General features: G+C 41.9%; 1 long non-coding RNA gene across 1 annotated transcript in view; it reads right to left on the bottom strand.

The window, feature by feature from the left end:
* LOC126956882 (uncharacterized) overlaps positions 1 to 10,895 on the bottom strand; it is a 42,456-nt gene extending 31,561 nt beyond the window's left edge. The window contains exon 1 of the long non-coding RNA XR_007726521.1: positions 10,461 to 10,895. This is a non-coding gene — a long non-coding RNA (uncharacterized LOC126956882). The remainder of the gene's footprint in view (positions 1 to 10,460) is intronic.
* Between the last annotated feature and the right edge of the window lie 12,460 nt (positions 10,896 to 23,355).

Here is a 23,355-nt window from a genome sequence, read left to right as displayed (position 1 = left end):
TACTCCAAGCACCATCTCCCTGGGAGGGGCTCTGTAAACTGGCCCTTACTTGAATGAAAGAAGCCGGCTCAGATTCAAAGTTGTGAGTGTTTTTTGCCATGTCTCAGCTGAGTCAACCAGGTGAGCACCAGGCATTCTGGCTTAGGGTGTGGAGGATGGTGTTTTAACTGCAGCTTGAGGTATTACAAGTCCAGAAAATCCCAGAGGACAAGACTACGATAGCAGCTGACGGCAGGCCACATGAATAGCAACCCTACATGATATGTGTTCAGGGCTTCCCAACGAACCAGTGAGAAACACAGGGAAACATATTGCCTGCTTTACAGAGTTCAGTGATCTTCTCAAGGTTAAACACTTGGAAGAAACTGGTGGGACTTTCTGATGCACATTTCCGTGTTTTCTGTTTGCTTTTAATGAGTTGTTGACTACTTCCTGCTATTTAAACTGCTATACTTCATTTTGCAGCCCAGATCAGATTACAATTGTATATAAAAAAGAAGAATATGATCTCAAAATAGAGAGGGATTTTTTCCATAAGTCACGAAAGCAGCACCTGCAAAGCAAAAGATTACTTATAGTGTTTTTGTTGTTTTAAGTTTTAAAATTTAATGTAATCTGAGTGAAAAACCAGCCACTGACTGGGGAAGATAACTGATCTTCGTGTAATCATCAAAGGAAAAGTATCCAACACATAAAAAGACTTTCTATAAATCAGTAGGATAAAAAGTCAAAATATTCAATAGAAAAATGGGCAATGGATATAAACCAGCAACACACATACACACACACACACACACACACACACACACACAAAGAAACCAGAATGTGAAATCAACTAAGAGTAGGAAAATGCAAATTAAAACAATAAGCTCCCATTTCCCCACAATATTTCCAATACTAGGGAATGTTAGACTTTTCCACTTTTGTCAATCTAATGAGTGTGAAATGATAACTCTTACACACAATGTGGGAAATGGTCCAAATTGGTGCAATCAATTTGGAGAAGAATTTGACAACACGGAAAGATAAAGATGTACCTACTCTTAGACCCAGAAATTTCACTCTATTTATCTACCCCTCAAAGACTCCCATACACATATAAAGATACATTAATGAGAAAGTTCATTTGTGGTATATTCATAATTGTAAAAAATGAAAATAAATGTACATCAACAGAAGAATAAATAAATAAACGCAGGATATTCACAATGGACACATCTACAGTAGTTAAAATTGATAAAGAGATGCATGTATCTACAGATATAAAGCTCAAAACATATGGTTGAGTGAGAAAAGCAAGCTCCTCTGTGCCCCTTTCAGCTCTAACTCTCTGTGGATCTGATCCTTGAAGGTGGGGAGGAAAACTAATGATTCTGTGCATCCCTCAATCAGTGAGGGTCCTCCCTGACAGATAGGACTAAGCACAGGCCCCCAAGCATCCCATGCCCAGTGCTGATGAGTTTGCTCCTCAGCTGTGGTACTAGAAGCTGCTCCCCCAGCAGCCCAGAGCAGATTCCAGGGCCCTTCCCCTTGCTCTTCTTTCCACATATCAATGTGGGGCAAAGGTATCAGTTCCGCTGGGGCAGGAGGAAGCCCCCAGCAGGCAAGGAGCTGGCATAGTGCTTAGGGCCTGAGCTCAGAAAACAGACAGGGTCTGGGCCCTGCATTAGGTGGAGAGTCTGAGGCTGGGTGGTTGTGCTGGGAGCCAGAGCACTTTGGGAGAAGCTGCCAAAATCACTCAGACAAGCACTTGGGGGAATTTCAGTTGTCCCCAAAGTACCTTTTAATTTGAAAACAATCGGGAAGCAGGTCGGAGGATTTTTCATCATTTGGCAGTGAGTGGTCTTGGAGAGCCTGGGCTGTGTTGCTGCAGGCTCCAATTAGGTGTGAGAAGTGGAGGCTAGTGCCTGCCAGCTGGGCAGGAGCCAAGCAGCTCATCAACCCTGGTCTAATCAACATCAGGGGCTCCAGCGTCAAGTACACAAAGACCAATGGTACCATTCATCACACGGAGCTCTCCAAACACTGAAGGGTGCTCGGGGGTTCTGTAGCAAATCTATGCACTGAGGGCCCAAGATGATACCACTCAGAGATTTCATAAAGTAGAGATGCTGGTGACATAGTTATAGTAATTGTAAGTGGTTGAATGGTGCTGGGCAACTTCTGTCTTTCCAGGCAAAGGAGGAGGGGTAAGGACAGCTTTAGACAGAAACTCAAGACAGATACAGAACTAGGTGACTGCTTCCTGGAGGGGGCTCTGAGGTGTGGGCTCTGGGTCAGGCCAGGATCCCAGCTGGGTGATCACGGCCAACTGTTTGACCTCTCAGACCCAGAGTCCCTGGTTGTAAAATGGGGTCATGATAGTGCCAAATTCATAGAGTGGTGGTGAAAAGAAATAAATCAACTCAAACACTGGACACAGTGCCTGAAGCATAGAAAGTGTTCAAAAAGACAGAGAAGATTATATAAATAATAAACTAACAAACTGCTTTCCTGAGGCCTAGGAGGTTTGAATTAAAGACTGTCAATTGCATGACACTTAGCATTAAACCTGAGAAAGGCTTTTGTAAAAATGTCGGATGTTATTAGCAGCTGGTTTTATAGATGAGGAAATTGAGGCTTCAGAAAGCAGTGGCTTGTATGAGTTCAGGTAACCGGTTTGTTAAAAGGTTGGGATAAGAATCCAGGACTTTTGACTCTAAATCCTGTCTTGTCATCATAGCACACAGCAAGCCATTTAAAAAATTATGTCAATTATATCTTCTAAAGCTAAAGTATGCAAGGTATAAATGTTAGAAGAATAGAAAAAAAAAAAATCTCTAAATGTCCATGTTCCCTAATGTGGAATATCCCTTAATGGTGAGATGGTCCAGGTTGTATCAGCATGGCCTGCACTGCACTGTGGACCTGCCTGTCAGAAAGAAATCTTCTTCCCCAAGAAATCCTGTACCTGTAGCGACAGGTGCCATTTGAAGAGGGTGCCACTGCCTTCACAATCCCTTTCTAGGCATTATTTCATTTATTTTTGCCCTGATACGGCAACCCAAGAGTCACTCATTTTTATTATTATTTTTTTCTTAAAAAATCACTTCCATGGAAATACAGAAGTGTGTGTGTTTTTTTTTTTGTTTGGGTTTGTTTGTTTTAACATAGAGTCCTGAAGGGAAACACTCAGAAAGTTGCAGTGCCTAGAAAGGTACTTCAGACACAGGTTCTTAACAAAATTCACACTAAGAAGGGTTGACCCATCAAGGCTGAGGTTCACTGTAGCGTGTTTATACCCGATAAGGCATGAACTGCCTTCTACGACCGCTGCATTTTTCCTCATTGCTGTATCAGTGTACTCGTCTTCTTGTATTCATTTATTTACATATCCACTTTTACTTGAGAGCAGGGTCAGTGTCCCTCTAATCTGTGTCAGGCAGGGCCTAGCACTGATGATACTGCAAGCCTAAATGCATTGGAAGAGAAAGAGTGTTCCCACATATTCTGGATCCTACTGTTTGGGACGTCGTGCAGATTTTACCAAATGATATTTTACTTCCCATTGTCTTTATTACTCAAAAGTTGTGTACTGAGTCCCTGGCCCTTGGAGATCTGGATCAAATTAACTCAACCCTGCTCTCCCAAATCCACCACTGGCAGGAGCCCGTGAGTCCAACGAGTCTCCACTTTCTCGTGAGGTCCTCCTCCTGTGCTTGTCCCACACTATGTGTTGTACCATGAGGACCATACAACAGAACACCTGCCCTCTTTCTGAGTTCCACGGAAAAGAAAATATGAACAGAAGAGTCTGGAGCAGAAATGGAGTCTCGTGACACAGCAAGGCAAGGAACTTCATGTGGAAGAGCAGCCTCAACATGCCTCTCCCACAGCCTCATCCAGCCCCATGACTGCGTGCTTCACCTGCCGGTACCCGCACCTGGTCCTCTCTGTCCACTTGGCTCCATGCTCTGCCTCCCTCCTCCTTGCATTTCTTCTCTTCTTGTGTATCTTCTCCCTTTATCCTCAAAGCAAAATGTGAATTTCTCTCATATCCAGTGCAAGCCAGTTTTACATTATACTTTGAAGTTTTGTGGCCAAGAAACACCCAAGCCCTTGGGGTCCCAAAACATTGCTAAGCAACAGCTATTAAGATAATAAAACTTTGTTTCATCTCATTATGTAAGGATCCCATAAAGTTTATAAGTAACGCCAGATAGAAAGTCTTCTCAACTCTGCTTTCTATCAAGAGGAAAGTGAATGTTTTCGTATTCTGGGACAAAATCAAAACAGAAGCTAATTTTCAACTCATCAGCCTGGTTCTCATGCATCATGTGAGTATCAGTGCCAACCTGCCCAAGCTGTAAACTCCAGAATCAGAATGTCCCTCAGACACATTCTCCCAGGGCTGCAGAATTTCCTTTTTACCTTCACTCTCTCCTCTCGTTTTTCCTTCTCTTATGAAAAACCAGTCACTGATGAAATAAGCAAAGGGGCAAAGTGGCCCGCCCCTCCAACTCTGTGAGTCCCGTCAGCCTCAAGCCCCTCCTTTTCTCGCCCTCCGGGCAGAAGTGCAGAGCTGCTGCTGCCAGCAGGCCAGAGCGCAAAAGGGCAGTGTTCTCAGCTTTAGAGCTGGGGAAGGACGGCGTGGGGAAGCTGGGGAAGGTCAGTGTGGGGAGAGGAAGAAGTGTCTACTAACTACAAGACCCACTGACAACTGCTTGGCTCACAGCCTTTGAGGCCTGAATTTGAGGAAACAATTTTGCTTTGGATCTGTCAAGAAAGTACATTAAGCACTTAGATCATTTACAATCCTAATAGACTTTCCCCTTCGCATTAATTGCAGGGAATTCATATGCATATGTATTCCTTTGACTGGCAGCCTGGCAAGTCTCTTTCTCCAGGGCCCTGGGTTCCAAGTAATCAATTTGCAGAGAAACTTTACAGAATCCTATTTAGTTTTAATGCTGGGATGCCTGGATGACACCACTGGTTGTCTTCTTTAAAAGGCTTTAACTTACTTGTTCCCTCTTTTCCTTTAACCCCATGGCTCCCCACACCAACAAAAACATCTAAAGGTAAATAAGTCCATGAGGTAGCTCATAACTGAAAACACCTGTGTTATACTGGAACCAGTAAAACAGGCCATGTTCGGTTAAACTTCCCCACTGCTCTTCCACCTCCACTCTCAAAACCAAAAAATAGCCAGCTCTGTTAAGAGTGTCTATTTTTCTTGTTAAAAATAGATATTTCTAAATTTAGTGTTTGTTAAAATTAAAAAATCTAAAAGCTTATTTGCAAACCAGCAAAGAACCTAATACCAAGAAATTGCATTTATATTGATCTGGAGGGGACAAGAACAAATGGGCTCCGCATTAAAGTGGTTCCCACAGCTGTCGTTTCTACTTGATTACATTAACCTCAAAATGATACGAATGTGTGAGTGTCCTCGAATATAGGCTAATTTAATCAGAGTCTACTTTCAGTGGTTTGGGGGATGGGGCATTGTTGTGGGGAAGGAATAAAACTTTGTCTCTACCAAAGCTCATAGTAAGTGACCCTTAGTCACTTAGTGATTTTAGCTAAAGCAACTTGGTCATACAGTGGCCTTCTCTAGGGGCACCACACCTGAAGCTCTCCATGGAATAGCCAGCGGCTTGTCCCCCATGTCCCTATTTTAGTGCTAGTCCTACAATTTCCACCTCGTTATAGATGTTGCTGGCATTAGAGTGGCCCACTATCATTAAGAGAAATGGCCTGGGTTCTTAAAGCTAAAATGCAAATACTTTGAATCAATTGAGTGTTTTCGGCTGTGAAGAGGGATGGTCACTAGCTTCCCCCTCCTAAGAATCTAGACTTTGTTGGTTTCTCTGAAGTCATTGTCAAATATGGGAAGAAGTGGGATGAGTTTCGTACGGCATATTCCAAATGTCAGGAGTCCTGATGCTCCTTGCAGAGTGATTTCTAGGAAACGTCCTGAAAGCTTGTCCAGATTGTCAGAAAGAACAAAGGCTTCCTGTCCCTTAGATAAGGTTCTTAAAATTAGAGGATGTCTGAAGAAGAAACATCTGTACCCCAATAAGTTACAGAGGCTCAACTCAATGAAGACCCGAGTGTCACAAGCTGGGTCTCCTGAATAACAGACTTGAACACAGGAAGTTTACACAGGAGTGCTTTGGGGATTGAACACGTGTAAAAGAAGAGAAGAAAGTAGGACTGGGCACAGTTGAACTGTGATGCTGAATATCTCAATGGAAGACACGGTCAACCCTGCAGGGAGTTCTGAAGGTGAAATCATCTTTAGAGGTGCCCCACATGGAGAAGAGGAGAGAAAGGGGATATTATGTCTCCATATTCATTAGTCACTGGATATGAGCCACCCAGGAAGGAACCCAGGAAGTGTTTAAAGGCATTTTGTTTGTTTTTACAAAAGGTGGGTGGTGCTATTGGACTCTTTGTAGTTTCTCATTCCTTGGAAACATGTTTATTTCTTTAAACATAATACACTAGCCGGGCGTGGTGGCTCAAGCCTGTAATCCCAGCACTTTGGGAGGCCGAGACGGGCGGATCACTGGGTCAGGAGATCGAGACTATCCTGGCTAACACGGTGAAACCCCGTCTCTACTAAAAAATACAAAAAACTAGCCGGGCGAGGTGGTGGGTGCCTATAGCCCCAGCTACTCGGGAGGCTGAGGCAGGAGAATGACGTGAACCTGGGAGGCGGAACTTGCAGTGAGCTGAGATCCGGCCACTGCACTCCAGCCTGGGGGACAGAGCGAGACTCCGTCTCAAAAAAAAAAAAAAAAAAAAAAAATACACATTTTGTAGTCTGTATCTTATAATTCTAATATTTTAGGTCTTTATGATCTGGTTCTATTGTCTATTTTTTTCTGCTGGTTCTCATTTATGTTTTCATGTTTGCGCAACTGGTCATATTTGACTGTAGACCGGTTGTTGTATTTGAAAAATAATTTGAGAGTGATTGAACTCTGAGATGACAGAATTTTTCTCTGGAGACCATTCTTATTTGCTCCCAGAGCGTTACCAGTCTAGATCTGCTTAGTCTAAGTTCAAGGATTGAGGTTCCTTCCATCCAGTTGATGCAAACCTGGGTGGCAAATCCAAGCAAAAGTTGGTTTCCTTTAGGCTTTCCATTTCCCTGAGGGCATAGACCTTGGACCCAGTTTAATATCTATGAAGAGAATAGGCTCCTCACCATGGGTGGACCCAAGCTTTCACTTTTTCCTACTTGCTTTGTGAGGCCACCAAGACAGCACTTCAGTTTTGCATGTTTCTTCAGGTTTGGAAAATGCTATTGGGGTCAAAGTAGCTTTGTGTACTCAACTTACCTTCCTGGGATTTTGTCTTCTATACTTTTGTAGATTAAATCTTCACTATCTTATTAACTGTTGGATTTTTTTTTTTTTTTTTTTTTTTTTTTTTTTTTTTTTTTTTTTTTTTTTTTGAGACGGAGTCTCGCTCTGTCACCCAGGCTGGAGTGCTGTGGCCGGATCTCAGCTCACTGCAAGCTCCGCCTGCCGGGTTCACGCCATTCTCCTTCCTCAGCCTCCCGAGTAGCCGGGACTACAGGCGCCCGCCACCTCGCCCGGCTAGTTTTTTTTTTTGTATTTTTTAGTAGAGACGGGGAACTGTTGGATTTTTTAAGAAAAAAAATAAGTAAGAAAATTATTTCTCCCAGCTTTTTAAAAACTGTCCTTATTGGGAAGGAAGAAACCTCTAGTGTTTCTTGTTTATAGTCAAACCCTGTAGTATTTTCTATGAGAATTCAAGGTAGGTGGGGAGGCATTTTATTAAATACCTTAAATTTGCAAGCTTCTTTTGCTTCTTGAAGTTGAGGCCAATTAAGTCATATATTAGCTGTGCATTTTTCTAAGAATTTAGAAATAAAATTTAAGACCCATACTAAGCATGGATCTGATTTTCTACTTAGAATGTAACAACATAAACATAAAATTTTATATCAAACTATCAAAATTTCTCTCAATCCAATAGGATATGATACCTAAACTTTTAAAATAAAGCTGTAGAAATATCTGTATCATCAATGGTATTTTTAAGTCCTTCATAGTTTACCAGTTTTGATACCTTCTTTGAGGATAAGAAAGTCCACTATTTTTTCAATATAGTAGAGACATCATTTTCAGTGACAGGAAGAAAATTCAGGCCCTCCTTATAATTAGAGAGTCAGCACATAGTAATTACATGAGAGAAGCCTCTCAGACATAACAATGTAATTGTAACCAACCAGTGTAGGATAATTTTCCTTACCTAAAAAGTGCCAAACACAATTAACGTTGACTAACTTTCAAAAGAATTATGAACTTTCATCTCTCAGATTCAAGATTAGTCCAGCCTAGAGAGACGAGTCCTCTATTTCGGGAACTAGTCGCCCACAAATGGACCCTCATGACATAAATGAAACCCGAAACTCTTTTCAGTGCCAGATTTATTTCCGTGAGGTCGATTTAAACCAAAAAGATTTCATTCTCTCAGAAAAATTATTCCTTCTTCCTTGCAATGCTGTGGTTTATAATAGAGTTATTATTAGCTTTGACCACAATTATGCCACTCTGACAGCTCCCACCTGCCTGGACCAAGAGTGACCTCTTATCCCTGGAATGCTGATTACTCTTATTCTTCATGCTACTGGGCTGGCACTCAGCATTGCACAATGACGCTTAGCTTTTTATGGGCATGGCTATTTCCTGAAGGAGACTGAACTCTTGGAGAACAAGGACCCTGCCTTGCTATATCTTATTATAGATCCCCGAAGTGCCCAGTACTGGCCCTTTTTACAGAAGATGCTCAATATTTGTTTATGATGGTAATGATGATTCATGTTTGACTTGGGTGACAAATTAATTTTATTCATTCTGTTTCCTCAACCCCTAGCACATTGCCTGGCCCAAAGTAAGTACTCAAGAAAAGCTTACTGAATGCATGAACAAATGAATTAATGAATCATTAGAATTTTAAAAACTAGTTAGAAACACACACATACAGAATGGAGAACATTGTGACCAGATTATTTCTTAGCCTTTGTTTTTAAAAATACAAAAATAATCCCGCTTTCTTTTAGTTGACCACAAGAAGATAGGTTGTGGCTTAATTGTTTTAGCCAAGTGCTATTAAATACCACACTCCTTTTTCTTGACTGAGGAATACAGAATATAAATGTAGAGCGCGCTCCTGTCTCCCCAATGTCATTGCCTTGTTCTGTGAACAAACGCAGAGGTCCAATGTTTGTGGCAGGCAGTCTTCTACTCACTTCAGAAGAAGAATATGACAATGTGACCCATCCCCGGAGACGGTGAGCACACAGGACATTGGAAAGCTCCCTTTGATCATAACAAGAAGAAGATGTCAAAATGATGTAAAGAAACAAGTTTAAACTTCAGCTAAAAGTTAAATGACCAGCACTGATTTCACATTGAATCATTCCTTTGCTAGAGTATTACTTTCCTGATTAGACATATTATGCTCTAAGAGTCCTTCCAGCTCAAAGATTCAATGCAGTATAGTAGGAAACAATAGATTTTAAAATTTGAAGACCTGAGTGTCAAATTCTAGTTTCACCTTTTACAAGTTGTGTGACTTTGAGTAAGTCACATAATATGTCTGACCCTTCAATTACTCCTGTGTGGACTGAGATGTACCATTCCTGCATGATTTCTCACAGGATAACCCTGAGTCTCATTGAGGACATGCATATGAAAATGCTTACCACTAGTCAGATGTTAGGCATTAATTGATAGTTAAGGAAACAGGGGCCCTGAGAAGATAAATATCTTCCCAAGAGACTCTAGAGATCCTCTGGCTGAGCACTTCCTGAAGCATTTCCTTGCCAACAGTGTTAGTTCCACAGAACACTCATTTCACAAGTGGCAATAGCCATGACATAACATAATTATTTCAAACAAGTATGGGAAATTCTGTGCTGAACAAAAATAAGCACATTCTTTAACTGCAGGACTTATCAGAACCATTAACATGGTCATGTCCTTTGTGACTGTCTAAGCATTTCCACCTTTTAATAGACAGGCCGTCACAAGATTAGGATTCCATGGAGCACAACATAGGAAATGCTGACCTAGTTTATTGCCTAGGCTTGATTTCACAGTCTGCTAATTCAGTGCTACTGCAAGTACCCAAACACCAGGTTGCAGGTTGATAAATATTTGTTCCTCATCTGTGATCAGAAAAAAAGCTTATGAAATTGTAAATCCACAAGTCATCAAAAAAAGTCTTGCTACCACCACCACCACCACCACCAACAACAACAACAGCAAACGTCTGTCAGTGGAACATAGTGAACTTATTCTGGTGCAAGCTCCACCGCTGTGCATACCAGCAGTGGTCCCCAGGCTACGCTTTGAGTAACATTTCTCTAATTAATTGGATAAAGATGCAGCTTTAGTGAAAAAGCAGAATCTAAAGAAAGGAAATCTTTTTCACACCTTGTGCTTGGCAGCACATGTGAAGTCTGGAAGTTGTCTGATTCAGAAAGCCCCAGGCTCCCAGTGGTCAGAGGGTTGGCCATCAGGCAGATTGGATTGCTGGTTGGCAGCGTCCACCCCAGCCTTCCTAACTTCAGTTGCTAGTGCACTAACTGGATGCAACCCTTAGTCATCACACTGAAGAGATGATCATCCCAACAGGATACAAAGCCAAGCCCTGCCAGGCTCCTTTCCAGACAAAAGCTGATCTAACTGAGGTGTATAAAAGGTAGGCAAATTAACTTCCCGTTAGCTCTTCAAAAATACTGTGGAAACGCTCACCAAACAATAATCCTCAAGTCAGGGTTTCCATGAGAAACAAGTGAAGCAGTCAAATGAGGGAAACTGAAGAGTTTCAAAAAGGGCTAATTTGCAAAGTTGTACTGGCTTAAAAGAAACCAGCGAGGAATAGTGATTGCTAAGCATGGAGTGCTGTTACAACCCTTAGAGGGAAGGTCACTGGACCTGAAAGGTATGAAAGAGAGCCACCTGCTTGACAGGTGCTTGGCCTTAGATGGTGGAACACGGACTCAGACTCATAGCCCTGCAGGGAGAGCAGGCAATGCCCCAACCTCACTTTTCCCTCTCCATGCAGTCTCTGCCTGTGTATCTCATTGGCCCTCTAACCAGAAGCCAGGGGACAAAGGAGCTTGTCGCTATGGTTCGTAAATGTCTATCAGCAGAGCAGAGTGGACAGAGGATCTGGAAAGGTAAATGAAAATCACTCATCACAGCTCACCTTGCATGCTCCTCTGTGGCTCTCAACTTTGTGAGAAGCACATGAAGGGTGCGGGTCAGTGTGGAGAAGTGGAGAGCAGATCTGGAAGGAAAACTGAAATCCATCTAGCACACTGTCATTCTCTTCTGAGCTCAAAAACAAATTGAGTTACACTTGCGAAGGCTTTTGGTTTCTGTTGGACTCTCTTGTCAAGATTTTTGTCAATCCAATCATTTCTCTCCCTTTCAATGCTTTCATGGTACCAGAGTACCGACACACCTTTGTGCTGATCACAGTTTTTCAGAATCCAATTCTCAAGACAAAATTAGGGTGGGTATGTTTGCGCACTAAAAACTCTGCTAATAAACACTAATATTTCAAGTATCGGTCTTACTTATTTAATTTTTCTCTCATTTTTAGAGATAAGGTTGTTTCGATGTTATTTTCATGTACTCAGACTCCCCATTAAACACATTTTCCTGGTATAAATCTGTTACTCTCTACCTAACTACTCCTTACAGGCTTTTTGCCTTTAGGGTTCTCAAGATGTTATTACTGTTACAGACACATGGATATTAAGTGTTTACATTAAGCATCTGTCTGTAGGAGTGAGCTGTGGATTCAGGCTGTGCAAGCTGTGAAACGCCTGGATGCTGAGTGGAGGAGATGGCTAAGTAATTGCACTTTGTGCATACCCATTACAGCACTTAGAGCGGGCATAATGCTTGGTTGGGTGTCTGACCAGAAGCCCAGGAGAGAAGAAACTCTTTGGAAATAAATACTCTGTATTATCTTCCTCTGTATTACTTCCATTCTCTCCAATGGTTACCAAATAGATTTGTATTGACTAACACAGTGACAGAAAGCCTACATCCGGATGAGTAGTTCTCTTTTAACAGGATCACTTTTGGAGGCAATGTAGTGGTTTCAACAACTGCTGAAAGATCTTTGTCCGCATCTGCTTCCACTGGGCAGTCTCAGTCTTGTTAGTAGGATATATTTGTTTTGTGAGCAGATTGATTGATTGATTGATTGATTGATTTGATTGATTTTTTTGAGACAGGGTCTCTCTATGTACCCCAGGCTGGAGTACAGTGGCTATTCATAGGCACCATCACAGCACACTGTAGCCTCAAACTCTTGGGCTTGAGCAATCCTCCCAACTCAGCTCCTGACTACAGGCACATGACACTACAGGCACATGCCACCTGCCTTATTTTTACATTTATTTTGTTATTTTACTTTATGGCTACCAAGTCTGGCAGTTATGCATCTGAGAACAGTTTGAGTTAAAAAAAAATTATAGCATGGTTGGATCGGTGTTGCTGTGTGGCTGGGATACCATTTCAGGCTCAGTTGCAGAAGACAGACTCTATTCTAGCTAGTTTGAACAAGAAATTATTTATTACAGGATGTAAAATGGAGGTTTGAGAACAAATTTCAGGTTGTGTTTCCAATAATGACTCCCAAAACTATACCCCAAGATCAGGCCTCCAAGAAGTTGTCTACCTTTCTTAAGATCGGGAAAATGCTGGCTCCCAAACCATATCATCATTGTCACCACTGCAGCCATTGAGGAGCCTCCCTGGTCAGGAGATGTCCCTACTGCTGCCAAGTGTCAGGAGTATGCCACATTTGGTATAATCAACATCAGTAAAACAGATGCTCCATGTCTTGCCTTTCAACAACAACAACAACAACAGTTTTTGCCTATTTACAGGCAAAAAAGCCAAATACTTGATTTTTAATTACAGTTTACAATCCCTTGTTTGATATCCTTGGGGGCCACATGTGTTTTGGAATTCAGAGCCGCAACATTTTCTAGAGGAAAATGAGTACTCACCCAAAGTAGGACAGGAAAAGGAAGACTATGAATGAACTCACAGCAACGTCAAGTTTTGATGTCAAATGAATTTGTGCAAATTTATGAAAGCAAATCAGTGCTTAGAGTTTTGGGATTTTTTGAATTGTGGAGAAGGGATTTGGGACTTGAAGTTCATGGGGGACTCTGAGTGAATCGCCTATTAGAGAGGTGATATAACAAAATTAAATATCCCCATGTAGACTCCATCCCCTTGTGGAGTTCACACTCGTTCTATTCCCAATATTTCCTAAAGCGTCACCTCCTGTTTTCTTCTCTACCAGTTTACCAGTGTTACAACTTGGGGGAAAAAAGTGTGACTCTGAGATGTACCAGCTGTTATGCCAGAGACAACCCTCAGATCACTTGAGACTTGCTTCTTGTTGCCTCCTCTTTGATCTTGGCAGCAGAGGGCCTTGCCAGTCTCTGTCTTCAGAGTCCCCAGTCTCTTGGTAAGTGCTACTCTTCATACCTTCAAACAAGCTCTAAGAAATAGATGGAAAGCTGGCCGGGCGCGGTGGCTCAAGCCTGTAATCCCAGCACTTTGGGAGGCCGAGACGGGCGGATCACGAGGTCAGGAGATCGAGACCATCCTGGCTAACACAATGAAACCCCGTCTCTACTAAAAATACAAAAAAATTAGCCGGGCGAGGTGGCAGGCGCCTGTAGTCCCAGCTACTCGGGGAGGCTGAGGCAGGAGAATGGCGTAAACCCGGGAGGCGGAGCTTGCAGTGAGCTGAGATAGCGCCACTGCACTCCAGCCTGGGCGACAGAGCGAGACTCCGTCTCAAAAAAAAAAGAAAAAAAAGAAAAAAAAAAAGAAATAGATGGAAAGCTGACAATATTTGGCAGCTGTTCTCCTCCATGAACAATTAAGATAACTTAAAAATGTTCTGCAGCAATGTAGATCTTCTACTTTTTGCCCCACCTTTACTAAAAATAAAACGCTTCTTGACTCCAAAAGATTGGTAAACATTTGCTGAACAGAAGAGTAGCAGATTCATTTCCTTAAAACTCTGCTGTGGTCATGTCATATTTCTGCTGTACTTTCCAAAGCTCCTGCAAATTTTCTAACCTGCAAAGCTTTCACAAGCCCTCCATGCACACCGAACAAAGTCTTTCAGGACCTTTATGCTCTTCCTTCTGGCCTCTTCTCTAGTGTCCTGGAGATGTGCAATGTGGTTGCCCTGACTCTGCTAATCCTCTGTCTTTTCTTCCCTCTTTCCCTTGCTTCCTTTCTTCCACAGCTATTTAGTAAGCATCTTGTATGTGTCAGGCAATGGATGTACAGTGGTAAATAGAACAGATACAGTCACCGCTTTCATGGAGCTTTCGTTAATCCCCTACCCATCTCCCCTCACCACTTCAATATGTCTGTCCGACTTACAGTGCTTGCTTTTTTTTGCCTGGGGGTTTTCTCTGGGCCACAGAGCTTACTTTGTCACCCATATGGCAGGCTGCTTAAAGTGTTAGAAAATTAACAACCCCCTCAGCATCCTTTAGCCAGTAGCTGGAATACATAACTACACCAACCCCCTCACCCCCTTGGGGAGGTATAGCCAGGAGGAGCAGGTTGTGTGCACTGAATCCCTGAATTCCGCAGCTGGACTGAGCGCTAGCTATAGTGGCAACTTGCTTAATAAAGAACGCTTTATCAGTTCTCTTTCCTTCTCTGTCTCCTTTCCCCATTCCTTTACCAAAGTTTCTTGGAATCAACTGCAAAATAAATTACTTGCACTTGAGTTTTATCTGGTCTGGCTTGCGGGGGAACCCAAAATTATTTTTCCAATAGCTTTACACTGTGTTATGTTTACATAAGAGGCAGCACAGGATGGTAGGAACACACAAATTTTGCATAGGCAGACCAGGATTTGAATCCTGGCCCTGCCACAGACTAATAGGTGATTCTGGGTAGATTTACAGAAGGGGAAGCTTGGTCTTTAGCACCATATGAGGCTGATATTGATAACGACACATAGTTGGTATTCCAGCTGAATTTTGTCTTTCCAAATATCTGTATCTTGAGTCTATTCTTATTGGCTGAAATCTCCCACCGTTTTTGCCTATGGGAAACTTGCGTTTGCCTCTAAGTCTGCCTCAGCCATGATGTTTTCTGTAAGTAACGTGACAATTTTAAGTCTTACTTTTGATACTTACCTTCATATTTCTGAGTAACATGCTTATATTGCTAGTTCATTCTCCATAATGGCTAAAACTAAAGAATCAAGATTTAACTTTTTTTCATAACATCAACCCCCTCCTACAAGCCCACTTCTCATCCCCTTATTCTCTCGATACAGTATATTTATATGATAATGTAGAATGTATCAATAATCAGTGTTTATATAATTATAAACACTGCTCACCATGGAACCATGTTATTTATATATATATATATATATATACACACACACACACTTACTTTTTCTATCTTGTACATTTTCTGTTTTCCTAGAAGTTAGTGATTAGTTGTCTTATTTTATAATTTGCTTAGTTTTCAATGTACTTATCATTAATTAGAACCGATATGTAACTAGATATCACCAAAAAGTGCCTCTGGAGCTCTTCACAAACCTCAGCTCCAAATACTCCCATAATGTTTAAATGTTCTCTTTATATTTTCAAATATATCAAATATACTATCAATTTCAACTTCTCGAAGAATCTTTTCCAGATGGAATTGTTCTGATATTTTCTATTCCAGACTGGCTGCTCCCTATCCTAGTACACAATTGTCATCTTGAGAATCTCTCTTCATTATAATTCCATGTGTCCCTTTTACTTCTCTCTTTTTAAGACCTTGCATGTTTGAAAATATTTGTATGCTGCTCTCATATTAAATTGAAAGTTTGGCTGGGTAAGAGAGCTCTCACAATTTTAAAGGCAAATTCTCTATTGTCCTTTAACTTCCACTGAGGATGTTTAGAGATTCAAAGCAATTCTAATTGTTGGGCCTTATACAGGAACTGTTACGTCTCTCTGGAAACTGACAAGATGTTGTTTTTTCCCAGCGCTCTGAAATTTCATGATGACATGCCTTGGTGTGGATCTACTTTTATCCATTGGGCTTTGCATCAGTGGGACTCTCAACTTCAAAACTCATGTTTCAAATTTACTTAAGTTATTCTCTTTGTTAATTTCTTTCCCTCAATTTTATACTCATTCTGGAACTCCTATTATTTAGATATTAGATCTCCTGGATGGATCCTTTAATTTTCTTTTCTTTTTTTCCTGTTTTCCTCAATTTTATTTTCCAACTTTTCTAATGCATTTTACATTCCTGCCATCACAGTTTTAACTCCCCAGATTTCTTTCTTAGTCCATGATTATTCTGTTTCTGTGGCATCCTACTCTCCTTTCATGGATATAATAATTTTTAAAAATCTCTCTAGGATCAAGTTAACTTTAAAAAAAAAAAATTATCTACCTTTACAGTTTCTGTTTTCTCCAAGCTGCTTTTGTCTTTTCCTGTATGTTTTGTTTATTTGTTTGTTTGTTTTGTCAAGAATTATGAAGAGTCTAAGACTTTTAGCCCACTTTCAGTCTAACAAGTTAGCCTACTACAGTTGCTCGGATGCTTTAAGAAGGCATTAGACTTCTGGGTCAGAGACAGGACTATGTTATTCACAGCAATGGCCACAGCCAGAGTTTCAGCATTTGTATCAGTTTCCTGAGCATCACTTCCCACAGGGCAACACAAAGAAGCCTGGATAATGCCTGTATGCACAGTAGGTCATTATAGAAAAGGAAGCCCAAGCTTAGGGGACTCCAGTCTTTTATAATGGACCGTGAGCCTATCTGACTTTTGTTCCAGAGTGAGACAGTATACTGAACAGCAAATGAATCTGCCCTTTGCTGTGGTAGGGCATATTGTTTCTTTCAAGGCTGTTTGCTGTACAAAGGCCCTTGAAAGGATAGCCTAGAAAAGCATTCTGTGCCTCTGCTTGAAAGACATGCATAAATATGAAAGACCAAAGGGAATTATCTCCCAACATTTGTTTGTTTTTATATTTCATATTAAACACTTTCCTCCAACGCTTAGTAATCCTTGATTATCTACTTATACTTAAGAACTGTCTTAAAGCTACAAACTTGGCCACTTGGGTTTTGAAAACCAATGGAAGAAAGAAGGCTGTAGGGGGATAGTGCAGTAGGAAAACAGGTGTCAATGTTTAGGATTTAAGCTTTTACTTAGACCCCATTTTCAGTGTAGTTCTTTTGCTTTCAATTATGCCCAGTATCCCTCAGTCCAGATTATGTTCTGTAAGCTGCACCATTTAACGCAGTAGCCACCAGCCATGTGTGGCTATTGAGCACTTGAAGTGTGACTAGTTCAAATTGAGATGAACTGTCAGTGTAAAGTACTCAATACTTTCAAATACTTAGTATGAAACAGTGTAAAATATCCCTAATAATTTTTACATATATCATGTATTACAATTATTTATTTATTTATTTATTTATTTATTTTTGAGATGGAGTCTCACTCTGTCACCCAGGCTGGAGTGCAGTGGTGTAACCTCGGTTCACTGCAACCTCCACCTCGCGGGTTCAAGTGATTCTCCTGCCTCTCAGCCTCCTGAATAGCTGGGACTACAGGTGCGTGCCACCACGCCCAGCTAATTTTTTGTATTTTTAGTAGAGACGGGTTTTCACCGTGTTAGGCAGAATTGTCTCGATCTCCTGACCTCGTGATCTGCCTGCCTTGGCCTCCCGAAGTGCTGGGATTATTTTTAGACACATTGGATTAAATAAAATATATTATTAAAGTGTGTTTAATACTTTTTTAAAATGTGGCTAATATAAAGTTCTGAGGTTCGTGAAGGTCTTCTTCAGTACTTTCTGGTGATATCTTTTCACCAGAAAACTCACATAATTTTTTAATCAAATGAAGTAAATTTTCAGGGATATTTATGTCCTTTTCCACAATTACCCAGAAAGTCCTTTTGCTATCATAGCATCTTTCTCTTTGAGCACCCCTAGGAAACGTTCTTTGCTTTTAAGAACTCATGCAAATGTATTTAGCTCACCTAGATAATCTAAGTTACTTTCTCACCTCAAGGTCTGCATGTAACCTTAAACACACAAAGTTCGTTTTCCAGGTAAGGTGACATAGTCATAGCTCTGAAGATGAGGACATGTGCAGTTTTAAGAGCCATTATTTTTCCTATCACACTATTATTGTGTCCATTTGATATGGTTTGGCTGTGTCCCGACCCAAATCTCATCTTGAATTGTAACTTCCACAATTCCCACATGTTGTGGGAGGAACCCAGTAGGAGGTGATTGAATTATGGGGACAGGTCTTTCCATGCTGTTCTCATGGTAGTGAATGAGTCTCATGAGATCTGATGGTTTTAAAAATGGGAGCTTTCCTACACAAGATCTCTCTCTTTGCCTGCTGCCATCCATGTAAGACTCGACTTGCTCTTCCTTGCCTTCCACCATGATTGTGAGCCCTCCCCAACCACATGGAACTGTGAGGCCAATAAATCTCTTTCTTTTGTAAATTGCCGAGTCTTGGGTATGTCTTTGTCAGCAGCATGAGAACAGACTAATACAGTAAATTGGTAACAGTAGAGTGGGGCACTGCTGAAAAGATACCCAAAAATGTGGAATTGACTTCGGAACTGGGTAACAGGCAGAGGTTCAAACAGCTTGGAGGGCTCAGAAGAAGACAGGAGAATGTGGGAAAGTTTGGAACTTCCTAGAGACTTGTTAACTGACTTTGACCAAAATGCTGATAGCGATATGGACAACAACATCCAGGCTAAGGTGGTCTCAGATGGAAATGAGGCACTTGTTGGGAACTAGAGCAAAGGCAAGTCTTGTTATGTTTTAGCAAAAAGACTGGCAGCATTTTGCCCCAGCCCCAGAGATTTGTGGAACTTTGAACTTGAGAAAGATGATTTAGAATATCTGGCAGAAGAAATTTCTAAGCAGCAAAGCAATACAAGAGGTGACTTGAGTGCTGTTAAAAGCATTCAGTTTTATAAAGGAAGCAGAGCATAAAAGTTTGGAAAATATGTAGCCTGACAATGTGATGGAAAAGAAAATTCCATTTTCTGAGGAGAAATTCAAGCTGGCTGCAAAAGTTTTCATAAGTAACAAGGAGTCGAATGTTAAGCTGCAAGACAATGGGGAAAATGTATCCAGGGCATGTCAGAGGTCTTCACAGTAGCCCATCCCATCACAGGCCCAGAGGCCTATGAGGAAAAATGGTTTCAGGGGCTGGGCCCACGGTCCCCGTGCTGTGTGCTGCCTAGGGACTTGATACTTTGCATCCCAGCTGCTCCAGCTGTGGCTGAAAGGGGCCAACATAGAGCTCAGGCTATGGCTTCAGAGGGTGCAAGCCTCAAGCTTTGGCAGCTTCCACGTGGTGTTGAGCCTGCCAGTGCACAGAAGTCAACATTTGGGGTTTGGGAACCTCTGCCTAGATTTCAGAGGATATATGGAAATGCCTGGATGTCGAGGCAGAAGTTTGCTACAGGCATGGGGCTCTCATGGAGAACCTCTGCTAGGGCAGTATGGAAGGGAAATGTGGGGTCAGTGCCCCCACACAGAGTCCCTACTGGGGCACTGCCTAGTGAAGCTGTGAGAAGGGGGCCACTATCCTTCAGACCCCAGAATGGTAGATCCACTGACAGCTTGCACCATGCACCAGGAAAAGCCACAGACACTCAACGCCAGCCCATGAAAGCAGCTGGGAGGGAGCCTGTACCCTACCAAGCCAAAGAGGCGGAGCTGCCCAAGACCATGGGAATCCACCTCTTGCATGAGCATGACCTGGATGTGAGTCATGGAGTCAAAGGAGATCATTTTGGTGCTTTAAGATTTGACTGCCTTGCTGGATTTTGGACTTGCATGGGGCCGGTAGCCCCTTTGTTTTGGCCAATTTATCCCTTTTGGAATGGCTGTTTTTGCCCAATGCCTATACCCCCATTGTACCTCGGAGATAACTAACTTGCTTTTGATTTTACTGGCTCCAAGGTGGAAAGGACTTGTCTTGTCTCAGATGAGATACTGAACTGTGGACTATTGAGTTAATGCTGAAATGAGTTAAGACTTTGGGGCACCATTAGGAAGGCATGATTGGTTTTGAAATGTGAGGACATGAGATTTGGGAGGCACCAGGGGAAGAATGATATGGTTTGCCTGTGTCCCCACCCAAATCTCATCTTGAATTGTAACTCCCACAATTCCCACATGCCATGGGAGGAGCCTGGTGGGAGGTGATTGAATTATGGGGCAGGTCTTTCCTGCACTGTTCTCGTGATAGTGAATGAATGTTACAAGCCCTGATGGTTTGCACAAGCTCTCCCTTTGCCTGCTGCCATCCACATAAGATGTAGTTGGCTCCGTCTTGCCTTCTGCCATGATTGTGAGGCCTCCCTGGCTATGTGGAACTGTGAGTCCAATTAAACCTCTTTCTTTTCTAAATTGCCCAGTCTCAGATATGTCTTTACCAGCAGTGTGAAAATGAACTGATACACCATTTTACAAATGATAAAACTGAGAAGTGCTATGCTCAAAGTCATACACCTAAGTGTTAGAATTGCATTTTCAACGCAGGCTGTTTAGAACCAGATCTTGTGCTACATTAGGGCTGGGATAACTGGGAGCCAAGAACAAAATAGGGCAAAAGTCACCTCTTGGCAGAAGCCTCACACATGTCAACTGCATTCCTGCTGAGGGCTTATCTCGATTATTTTTAAAGGCTTAGATAAAGAAAAAGGAAGAAACATCCTTCTTTTGTTGTTGTGAAGTGGCTTAAATCATGTAGGGGCCCATTCATGATGACAAGTATATAGGCTCTAGGAAAACCGATCAACTGTGTATTTGTTTGAAATTGACAAAAATTCCTGACCCCCCAGGAAACTGGGGACAGAGAGCTATGCCCTTTATATCTTTCCTGACTCATCAATTTGATGAGGCCTTTGTTTTACAGCTGGGAAAAATGTAAGGAAGGGCATTGTGGATGTGATTTTTTCAAACCAGGATTCAACTAAAATTTATTTTATTAGTTCTCCTTCAATCTATAACCTTCATTATTGTTATTGTTGTTGTTACTCTCCTGGCCAGAGCATTCTTGTCACTAACAGTGCCTTGCTGTAATGATTCTCACTGGGGGTGGTCAGGGTTCTGAGGGGGTGGTGGCTGGAGAGCACCTGAACAAGAGCAATGAGGTCTGGGTCTACATGGGATGCAGTCTGGGCTTGGGGCACCCCAACAGAGGCACTACCAATCTAGGCTGTTCTTAGGTGCTGGAAGAGGATTTAGACAAATATGAGGAAGACACTCTAAGATGGGATCCCTGCTGAGGCATGGGGTCTGGGACAGGGGCCCTACTTGCCCAGGTCAAGGGAAGTATAGGAGGTAGGGCAGGGATATGGAGAATGATCTCACAGTGGTGGGAAAAGTGAGTCGAAATGTGTCTAGGTAGCATATCCGGGAGTTGCTCTCTCAAATGCCACCAGAACTCTAGGCATGCTCCTCCCATTCCCATTTTCACATCCTTCATTTATTCAGCAAGTATTGATTGAGCACTGAATGTGTACCAAGCACTGTTCTAAGTATACTTCTAGCCAAAAATGCCTGCCCTCATATAACACACATTCTATTAGGGGAAACAGACAACAACATATGTAAATAAAAAATATGTGTTATATAGTGAAAATTGATAAGGAGGAACCATTAATGGCATGCGGTGAGAGTGAAGGATAGGAAACACCAGCTGAGAGTGAGATGTTATAATTGTTGATAATGTGTTAGTTACCTCTTGCTGAATAACAGACTACCCCAAATATGAGTGGCTTAAAACAAGAAACATTTATGATCACAGTTTCCATGACTCAGAAATTGTGTGCCCAGGATCCTCTGGCTCAGGAAGTCACAGGCTGGGCCAGGGTCTCAGGTCTCACAAGGTTGTAATCAAGGTGCTGGCCGGCATGCAGTCATCTCAGGGTTTGAATAGGGGAGGATCCACCTCCAAGATCACTCACATGGTTGTTGACAAGGATTCGATTTCTGGCAGTTTGTTGGACCAAGATTCTCAGCTCTTTATCAACTGGTTGGCAGAACCCTCCCTCTTATCCTGGCCACATCAGCTTCTCTAGGGCAGTTCACAGCGTGGCAGTTGGCTTCACCAAAGGAAGCAGGTGAGAGAGGAAGGGAGGGCAAGCTGGAAGTAAGCCAGATTCTTTGTTACCTAATCTTGGAAGTGACATGCCATCCCTCTTGTTGTTTTCTTTTCCTTAGAAGTTGGTCACTAGATCCCGCCCACACTCAAGGACAAGACTATAGAAGGACACAAAGAAGGACTCATCCCCTGGTGAGTCCAGGGGATGAGGATCTTTCAGGGCCATCTGAGAAACTCCTACCATAGAATAGGCAGACTGGAGATGGCACTGAGAAAGTGGTAGTTGACTAAAGAAATGTAGGAAAGCAGGAAAAGAGCAATATCTGGAAGAAGAGCATTCCACACTCAGGGAACAGAACAGGCAGAGGTTTCCAGGCAGGAGTAAGGCATGTATAGTCTCTCTGTAAAAAATAATCTACTGATAGTCTCCAACAATTTACCTGACTTTAACATATTTTGATCCCATATGCACTAATCAATAAGATCTCTTTATCCCATAAATATACACCATCTTCCATACGTTATGACCTGTGCACGGCTAAGAGTGTCAGCAACCCTGAGCTCAACTAATCAAAGGGAAGCTTGTCAGGCCTGTGCACTGGCCCTGCAGTTTTGATGAGAAGAGGATGGTCTGTAATATTTATTACCCCACAGCATTTCTCTTTATACACAGAAATTGTCTAGGGAGTGACATCAGCACGATGGTGGACTAGGAGGATCCGACCCTCGTCTCCCCAGATAAACAGCAATTTGACAATTATCCATGGACTGAAAGAGCACTGGGAGAGCTCCAGAGTGAGGTTAAGAAGCTGCAGCCACCCAGTGGAGGACAAAAACTGAGGGCAGTCAAATAGAAAAGTATAGAAAGCATTTTACCTGAGTAACTCTGCTCCCTTAGGGCCATCTTAAACACTGAAAATTATAATACATTGATGAAGAAATTAAAGAAGACACAGATAAATAGAAAGAAATCTTGTTTTCATGGATTAAAAGAATATTGTTAAAATATCCATACTCCCCAAAGTGATCTACAGACTCAATGAAATTCCTATTAAAATTCCAAAGGCATTCTTTATAGAAATAGAAAAAAAAAATTCTAAAATTTATATGAAACCACAAAAACCTCTGAATAATCAAA

The sequence above is a fragment of the Macaca thibetana genome, chromosome 6, assembly GCF_024542745.1.
Source record: "Macaca thibetana thibetana isolate TM-01 chromosome 6, ASM2454274v1, whole genome shotgun sequence".
Classification (NCBI taxonomy): Eukaryota; Metazoa; Chordata; class Mammalia; order Primates; family Cercopithecidae; genus Macaca; species Macaca thibetana.
This window is presented reverse-complemented; position numbering and strand designations above follow the sequence as displayed.